The 9,973-nt window shown below is 35.6% G+C and overlaps 1 long non-coding RNA gene across 1 annotated transcript in view; it reads left to right on the top strand.

Annotated features, from left to right (window-relative positions):
* The first annotated feature begins 5,821 nt into the window (after positions 1-5,821).
* The window catches only part of LOC105541228, an 8,549-nt gene continuing 4,397 nt past the window's right edge, over positions 5,822-9,973 (top strand). Inside the window, exon 1 of the long non-coding RNA XR_001006312.1 lies at positions 5,822-6,721. This is a non-coding gene — a long non-coding RNA (uncharacterized LOC105541228). The remainder of the gene's footprint in view (positions 6,722-9,973) is intronic.

Below are 9,973 nucleotides of genomic sequence, written 5' to 3'. Positions count from 1 at the left end.
CCTGAAAGTATACCTCACAGCTTTCTACGGGTGAGGGAGGGGAAGTGATAGCTGTTAGCTCAGATTCACATCTGTTCTAGCCCAACAATGTTTCGGGATCTCTGACTTCAGTGTTTACTCCAGAGATGTTGTAGGCATCTGATCCACCACTGGTGGAAATGTTGTAAGCCTGGCTTCCTGCAATTGATTTTTCCTAGTGCCTACACAAACCAAGCTATAATGCTTTGGGAATTTAAACAATAATTTGACTTTAGTATGATATAAAAGTGATCAGTAGAGTAAAGGAGTCAGCAAAAATGTTAGAGTTATGGTGTATGATAAAATTCAACTTTATAGTCATTAATATCTGTATTAGTGTGCTCGAGGTACTGTAACAAAACACTATAGATTACAGGATTTAAACAATAGAAATTAATTTTCTCACAGTTCTGGAGGCTGGAAAGTCCAAGATCAAGATTCTGGCAGGGTTCAGCTCTTCTTCGAAGGGCACTCTTCTTTGCTTGAAGACTGCTTCCTTCCTGCTGTGTTCTCACACGGCTGAAAGAGACTGAGCTCTGTGGCGACCCTTTTTAGAAGGCCACTAATCCTGTGGAATAAAGATGTCACTCTCATGCCTCATTCAACCTTTATTACTTTCACAGAAGCCCTATCTCTAGCTACAGCAACAATGAGGGTTACAGTTTCAGCATATGCATTTTGAAGGGATATAACATTCATTTCATAACAATATCCATTAGGTTAATTTGGAAATAATGATTTATTTATACATAAAAAGAATGTTGAATTGTGAAATATTTTATAATTTACAGAATTTCAAGAAGATTGGTAGTTATGATTAGTTGGCTATTGCTACACATAGTTAAAAAATCATTTCACGGACGGGCACGGTGGCTCAAGTCTGTAATCCCAGCACTTTGGGAGGCCGAGACGGGCGGATCACGAGGTCAGGAGATTGAGACCATCCTGGCTAACACGGTGAAACCCCATCTCTACTAAAAAATACAAAAAAAAAAACTAGCTGGGCAAGGTGGCGGGTGCCTATAGTCCCAGCTACTCGGGAGACTGAGGCAGGAGAATGGCATAAATCCGGGAGGCAGAGCTTGCAGTGAGCTGAGATCCGGCCACTGCACCCCAGCCTGGGAGACAGAGCCAGACTCCGTCTCAAAAAAAAAAAAAAAAAAAATTCATTTCACATTTTTACTGTGCTTTTCAGTTTACAACACTCTTCCTTATATATTGTTATTTGAGTTTCATTGTTTTTACTCTCCTGTCTTAAGAATATGGTATGTTTTGTTTTTCACTCTACACTATGTAACACAGAGACTTGCCCAATAGAGACACAAAGGAAATATATACTATAATAAACTAACATCTTTCAATAAAAATCAACACAATTAAGAATTTTAATTTTCTCCATCTATCAAAACTTTGGCACTGCAATAGTTTTAGAAATAAAAGGAGAACAGAAAGTCCCTCTTAATATGTTCTCCTAGTCAATACATGTTGAAAAGGCATTGGTGTTGAATTCATAGCAACATGGTGTTGAATCCTATGTTTATTACTGATAAGATATTTGACCTTGAGCAAGTTGTATGACCTCTTTGAGCTTAAGTTTCCTTTACTCTAACTTAAGAATCATACTATTTGCCTCACGTATGTTTAAGGAAGATAATATAGGTCAAATGTTTGACACTTTGCCAGCTGTGGACACTCAATCAATTAGTTTTAAGTCTCTTAATGAATTAAGAAGAACATGTTAGTAAGAAAGTCTGCTTACATGGCACATAGGAGAAAAAATAAGATTCTGCCCAACTAGTTGGCTTTGATATATAATAGGCCAAAATATACAAATATATTTCAAATTGACAGAATTTCTATACCAAAAGATTCGATTGAAGAAGATATTTATTAAAAAATGAGTTATTCAGAAAAGAATACTAGTCACAAAACAGAGATAGAGTCACTGTGGCACATTTGAGCAGTGCCTACCTGAACATTGTTCTAGAAAGAAGGTGGCCAGGCTTAGAAGATGCAGGAATTTTTCTCTGAAAGTTTGATGTCACTAAATATCTAAATCATAAAACTGGTCATCCCGTCCCAGTTCCATGTGTACAAGGAAACCTTTGGATAATAATTTCGCTCTCTTTGTAGTTTGCTTTTATGGGGAGAATGTGTTTAGAGGATGCAAGTACTTGGCCCTCTTGGCCAATAACCTTTCAATTTAAAAAAAATCAATTGGATTTCTGAATAATACATTAATGTCATACCAACTCAGCGTGAGTCAGCATTTCTTGCTTCATCCAATAGCTCTGGGGCACACAAGATCAAAGTTCTGTAAGGGAAAGAAACTAGAACAAGCAAGGTCGACACCAGCTAATTTTGCTACATAATGCCCTAGTCTCAAGAGTATAACACATTCTACCTGACACTTTTTGGCCATGAGTGGAGGATAAAAGATATTTATAAATCAAGTTCTATAAAATGAAGAAGAGTTTAGAAGATATTCTGTAAGTGTTATAATACTGCTAAAAGAAGTGAAAAGAAGGGAAAAAAAGAATTTAAGAGAATAGGTATTAAAATTTCAATCGTTATCATAAAGTAACTTCGTTGATCAGTTATCCTTATCAACTAAGTTAATTTGTTTTGCATTTCAGACTTTGAAAACCAGGATATTCTAAACTCAGGTAAGATATATTTACAAAAGTTGCTTAGCAAGGATGAAAAAGAAAGAGAAAGGTTGTGTTGAGTAATTCACGTTTCTGAATGTGATGATCTAGATATTGAGTAAAATTAACTAAAATATTCTGAAAATATTAAAAAACAGATCCTTACCATAATGAGCTTCTGCCAGTCTACCTCATCATGAGGCACATTTTTTGTTGGCTGGTATTATAAGCCCTGTTTACAAAGTGATGAATGGTGAAGATAAAGTTTACATGAAACTTTTAGATGTCATTATTATTCCCTTACAATAGCAATATGATAGAGGATGACTGGATAATTATTGGTTGCCTGTGAGACTGTCTTTCCTCCATTACCCTTTCCAACAGTCCTGATTTTCTTTTGAGGATTCATGTGCTTCTGCGGAAGCTGTGCCCATCTACCATTGCTGCGGGAGTGGAGCAAGTGTTGTAGGATTTTCCAAGAAGTAGATTTTATTGGTCTGGCTACAGTGTTTGCTTCAGGGTTAGACATGTGATGTAATTCAATTGAATTGAAATTAACCTCCAAACTTTTGCTTAGAATTGTGGGACATAGGCACATTACCCTTATCCCAATGACATAGTGTATAGATGTGAGGGCTGGGACTGGTGCATCAATTTTTAGTAATAGCAACACAAATAAAAAACCCAAGAGAATTAAACAGACTTACAGCAGGGGTGTCCAATCTTTTGGCTTCCCTGGTCCACAATGGAAGAAGAAGAGTTGTCTTAGGACACACATAAAATGTACTAACACTAACGATAGCTGATGAACTGAAAATAATTGCAAAAAAATCTATAATGTTGTAAGAAAGTTTACAAATTTGTGTTGTGGCATGTCCAAGTTGTCCTAGGCTGCATGTGGCCTGTGGGCTGTGGGTTGGAGAAGCTTGACCTAAAGGCAAATAGCATCATAATTCTAATAGTCAAGCCGTGTCTAACAATAGACTTACCTCTGTACATTTCACTTATATAAGCTATACATTCTTATTTATTGTTTAAGTAAGTTGATTTTATTGTTGTGTGTGATATAAAGTATCCATGCTAATACAGAAATATACTGAGTAGTTTTCAATATGAATAGATTTTCATCACTCAGAGATGAACAGAATGTTTTAAGCCCACATCAGCTTTTAGAGTTATCATTTCACTGAGCACATGTTTTTAGAAAATATTTTAACAATTAGGACAAACTTCTTCTATTGCATGTGCTTATCAGTACTATCAAGTCAATAAAATCTTGGCACTAAAATTTTAGTTTTACACAGTTTAATCTTAAATCACTTTGCAGTGCACATAAGAAAATAACAGAATGTTCTTGGTCATAAATAAGTTTCTTAAAAGTACAAAGGATCTCACGCCCCTCCCCCACACCAAAATAAGAATAGAAACCTCAGTTCACCAAGATACGTGGGATATGAGGAAGCCTAATTGTATTTTGTCTTGTTTTGGTTGAGCCCACTACATATTTACCACACATATTCAACATTTCAAATTTTTTAGAATGAAGGCAGCATACTAAAACAGTTTATATAAAAATGAAAGTGTCAAAGAAAACATGATTATATTTCTCAGATGCTGCATGAACTCTTATATTCTCTAACACCTGTCATACCACACCTTCATTATTCACAAACTTAACTGTGAATATTCATTTTTTGAAGACTGGGCGGAATACACATCCCACTAGGATTTTGGTTACCACCTTTTCCATAAGATTTGGAATCACAATTTAGTACCACTTAGGGTTCTTTGCCACAAAAACCAGAAATGAACTCGACTTGAGAAAGAGGGATTTGCTTGTGAGAAAGCATATTGGTGTGTGTTTGTAGGGGTGTGTGTGTGTGTGTGTGTGAGATCACATATGTGGAGATTCATAGAATTAATATGAAGTAACATACTAGGTTTGAATACAGGAAGAAGCCAATAGAGAAACAGAAGGAAACATACAAGCATATAACAAGAAACAGGAAACAAGAAGCACAATAACCGTCTCTAACCATTTACAACAGCCTGGGCAGGAATCCCCACTGCCTATAAGAATGATGAAATACCTCCAACCTCCCCCTCCCACCACCTAACTTGGTTAAGATGAAAATTCCCAGGAGGTAGGGATCATTTGGTCAAATAGTGGAAATGTGCAGGGAAAGAAAAGATCAGTTTTATTTGGCTTGTGCTTCTGCAGTGAAAAGCAGACACTTAGAGTCACTCTTCCCAAAGGAAATCAGGGTAATATTAGAAAGAACCATGCACTCTATCCAGACAAAATGGCACAACTGGCAACTATATTATCTATAGTACAAGGATTCACAGTAATTTGTTGCTCTTCATATAGACATATGTTGTTAAAGGACTAAGCAGCATGATTACTATTATTTTGTTTGTTTTTTAGCAGGTCAAAAGGTTAAAATGTTTCTATAAATATACAACTTAAGTGTAAAATGCCACTACTCTTCTAGGCACAATTTTGGGAAAGAAATTTCTTGGAGATAATATTTGTGATCCTGTGTAACTCTTTGAAATATAGTAGGAGGAAAAAGCTTGAGATTGCAAGCATGTGTGCCATATTCTGCCACTTAAAAAGACTGGCTCTCATCAGTCTCATGTGAATAACAAAGAACAGCCATCCTAAGAGCAAAAGATAGACTTCTTGAATCCACCTTTGACAAGGTGTATGAAGTTAGTTTATTAAAAATGCTTCTATTGGAAATATCACAGTGAGAAAAAATGAGGCAGTGTATTTATTCCAAGTCTTCATAAGGCTAGTTTTCTAGTAAGGTATGGTGGTTTATTCTTCCCATCTGCAAAATATGGCATGATAAACTTGATTGCCAAGTGCCTTGCCTTTGCTATATTGATTGTTTGAAGTTAAGCAAAGAAGAATTATTTCATCCTTAGACTAAAAGCTCATGGACAAAAGCTTTGGGATTTGCTTCAATGGTAGCTAAGAGGCACAAAAGAGATGATAGGTTGAGAAAAGGGAAAATGCATCATTGTTCTTTGACTATGAGTGCATATCCTTAACACCACAAAGAATAGTCATAGAAGAGAGCAATCACACTTTTCTATAATGCAGCCCTTTGTAAATATAATTCATTGGTGCAATATCTAAATACTCAGTGGGTTCTGACAGTTTCATCCATCACAATACAGGCCTCACCATGTCACTGCCTCAGACTGATAAATGCAAAATGACAGTCATTCATCCGGTGGAATAGAAAAAGCCAGGGAAAATATAACGTGAAGTCACTTATGCCATTTGATATAGCTTTGCAATGTTTATCTTTTCTCTCGCCTATCTTTCGTTGTGTGTGTGTACATGCCAGCATGATTTTACTCTTTGCATAAATATATATAAGACAACACATTTCCCTAAAATAAAAAATTATGAATTAAGAAAGATTATAGCTACATTATAATGGATTCAGATTCTGCTATGACATAAATAGAATTAGTTAAAGATTACAGTTAGAATGTAAATGCCACTTCTTAACTTTTTCTGTTTCTTGCTATTGAGGAGCACAGTCTAAAATTTGTAGGCAGATAGAGTATAAAAGTAATGTACAATTATGGCACTTATGCTAATTTTTTTCTTTTATACAACAATTCTACAAAAATAATGACTATATGTACACATTAAAGGAAACTTTTTGTAGATTTACTGAAAAATAGGTATTAATAATATGGGTATTGACAGCTGTGTACCACTAATTTAAAAATTAAAAAAATAAAAATAACAGTAAACTGAAACTCTCCATTCTCTCATCTTCCTTTTCCTATGTTTATTTTTAAACAAATTGTACTGCATGCATCAATATCCATTAGGGTCATGTGTTGACTTAGCAATAAATTTAATTATTGGTTTAGATCTCTTAAGATGTATGGAACCTCTAATATACACATTTTTGTTTTTATGTTACTGAGGAAGACAGCTCAAGTGATAGAAATAACGGGACAGGAAGTAAGAAGACAGTTCTGGTCTCAAGTTCTTCTCTGACAGCTCACAAACTAGTTAATATGTAAGTTTAAAATATGATTTCTGTATTTTATTGCAAATTTCAAATAGATATTTATTTCCAGCTTCATTGAGGTATAACTGACAAAATTATATAAATTTCAGTTGTACAATATGATGTTTTAATACATATATTATTGTGAAATGATTGCAGAAATCAAAATAATAAATATATTCTTCAGCTCACATAGTTATAATTTTCTATTTGTGGTGAGAACATGTAAGATCTGTTTTACTAGCAAATTTCAAGAATATAATACAATATTATTAACTATAGTCTTATTGATCAGGTAGATCAAAAAGTTTGCAGCTTTTAAGCCCTAGCTCCTAGTAATCACCATTTTAATGTCAACTTTTGTGAGTTTAACTTCTTAAGATGCCGCATGTAAATGAGGTCATGCAGTTGAAGGAAATAAAAATATTTCATGCCAAAATGTCTTTCTTTAGCATATTTTGAGGTGGCTATTCAGAGGGCTTGAAAATGGAATTAGCCCTGAAATGAGTCTTTTGTGGGGCATACATTTTAAGGAAAAAGTCCTCCCCTATGAAAGTAAATTCAAAAATAGGGAAAACTGACTATTACACCAGATGCACAGATATCAGTGTAAAGACACAGGAAGCACAAAAAAGCAAGAAAATATGATACCTCCAAAGGAATACAATAATTTTCTAGCAATAAATCTTAATCACAAAGAAATTTTCAAAATCTAAGATAAATAAGTCAAAATATTGATTTAAAAAAAGCTTGTCCAGGCATGGTGGCTCATTCCTGTAATCTCAGCACTTTGGGAGTCCGAGGTGGGCAGATCACCTGAGGTCAGGAGCTTGAGACCACCTGGGTCAACATGGCGAGAGCCCGATTCTACTAATAATACAAAAAATAGCTGGGTGTTTGAGATTTTTTAGCCATTATTTCTTTAAAAAAGATTTCTGCTCTTTTCTTGGAATTTCTGAATACATGCATTGGTTCCTTTGATGGTATCCCACAAACCACATAGGTTTTTATTTATACACTCTTTGATTTTTTTTTTTTTCCATCTGACTGATTTCAAGTAACCTGTCTTTGAGTTCATAGATTTTTTTCTTTTGTTTGATTAGGGAAAGACCTACTATTGAGATGTTTGAAAGCTTCCTTTGAAGCTCTCTGCTCCATTTTGGATTTTATTCACTGTAGTCGTCAGCTCCAGAATTACTGTTCATATCCTTTTTATGATTTGTATCTATTAGTTGAATGTCTCATTTGTTCGTGTATTGTTTTTGTGATAACATTGAGTTGTCTATCTGTGTTCTCTTGGAGCTTGCTGAGCTTCCTTAAAACCATTATTTTGAATTATTTATCAGGTAATTTGTAGATATATATTTCTTTGGGGTCAGTTATTAAAACATTATTCCATTTCTTTGGTGGTGTCATGTTAAATTTTTTGTTGTTGTTTCTTGAAATCTTGAGTTGCCTTCTTTGCATTTCAAGAAGCAATCACTTCATTCAGTTTTTACTGACTGGCTTTGAGAGTGAAAAATCTTCATCAGTCATCCCACTTAGGCATTGTGGGGGTCTCTCAGATCTTTTCTATGGATGCCCCACTCCATTTTTCTTTATCCCTTTTGGGGAGAAAGTATTGGTATCATATGCCTTATCTCCATCCCACAAAGCCAGTTGTTCCCCCCGCCGGCCCCCGCCGCCCAAGGAAGTGCCCTGAAGAGTTCAAGGTCAGGTGATTTTTCTGAATTTAATAGAGTTTGATCTAGGTGTCTGTGTATTGTGTATGATTTTTGGAGACTCACATATACTATCTTCAGGGGAGCACAAAGAGTTCTGCTTATGAAAAGGAGGGGCATGCAGAGTGCTAGGGGCACATGTAGACCACCTGGGGTCTGTAGTTAACCTGCGTTTTGAGGTTGGTGGTCTGGACTCTTGGTGGAGTTTGCGAAGTGGTTAGTAGAAACCACAACACTTTATTGAGTTCTATGTTCCATTGCCCTGAGTGCCTATTCAGTTTTTCTTCTCCTAGCTGCCTGCAAACTATTGAGTAATCCCAATTCTCTCAGTTTTCTGGATGGGATAAGACAGATGTTGGCCTCCTTGGTAGTGTCCCAAATGGCTAGGGAGACAGGGTGCTCATTATACTTTCACTTTCCCCTGTGAGGTAAATTAAAGGTAAAGAGGGTTTCCTGGCACAGCACTGAGCTGTGCTGCTTTGGTGGAGGGGTGATGAGGATATAGTGAAACAGTTCTCTTACCCTCTTCAATGTGTCTATTCATAGATTAGAATAGACACCTATAAGGTGCTGGCATCTCTCTACCGGCCTCCTTTTCTCCCTCAAAAGTACTCTCATCCTTGTATAGTTGTTGAAATTGGTGTTTGTTGGGAAGGAGAGCTGCAGACTTCTATTTTGCCATCTTGCCAGTTATTCCACTAGGTTTTTATTTTAGAAATTATTAAAATTTACACTATAAAATATTTAAGGATATAATTTTGTTCATTCATTAATTATTTACTCAGGTTTGGCTGATTGCAAAATATTTGGGAACATACCAAGGAAAAAACAAACACCATGACTTCTAGAAGTTTAATTTCTAGTGAAGGAGACAAAACTGAACAAAAAAAGGAGTGATATTATTTGTGATAGATATATGTGTGATGAAGAAAAATAAAACAATGTAAGGGGAGGGAAACCCTTGTGTAATTCTTGTCAGGGCAGACTTTCTTCAGGAAAGGAAATTTGCTAGAGGAAGACTGTAAGATAATGAGGGGGAAGAGAAGAGAATTTCAGGCAAAGGGGAAAAATTCTGGAAGTCATTTCTATCTTGAAAGAACATAATTTAACAGAACTTAGAAATGTCTGTGAACTACATAAATAAATGCCACTCAACCACAATAATTGTATCACCACCCCAACTTCCCCACAGACCAGCACCTTCTCTCATGCCATCTGCCACGAGAGGAAACGTGACTAAAAGGAAGTATGAATGCAATGAAACAGAGTTCTAAATCTAACATAGTTAAAATATTGGACTCTCGAAAATTTTACAAAAGTACATGGACCTTCCCAACACCTTGAAAAGGGTCTGTGCAGCGTGGTGACCTGAAGCTTAAGCTTCATTTATTTTTGGTGAATCCTCTTTTAATCAAAGGTCAGTTTGTTCTTTTCACCTTTTTCCCAGGTGAGGAAAAAATCAGCATTTAAGTACATTGTGTGAATTAAAGGATTTTAATTCTAACAATGGGAATTCTGACCAAGAATCTCCTAATACACC

Source organism: Mandrillus leucophaeus, unplaced genomic scaffold (genome assembly GCF_000951045.1).
Source record: "Mandrillus leucophaeus isolate KB7577 unplaced genomic scaffold, Mleu.le_1.0 Scaffold236, whole genome shotgun sequence".
NCBI classification, from domain to species: domain Eukaryota; kingdom Metazoa; phylum Chordata; class Mammalia; order Primates; family Cercopithecidae; genus Mandrillus; species Mandrillus leucophaeus.
Note: the sequence above shows the minus strand (reverse complement) of the source record. Positions and strands in the feature narration are given on the sequence as shown.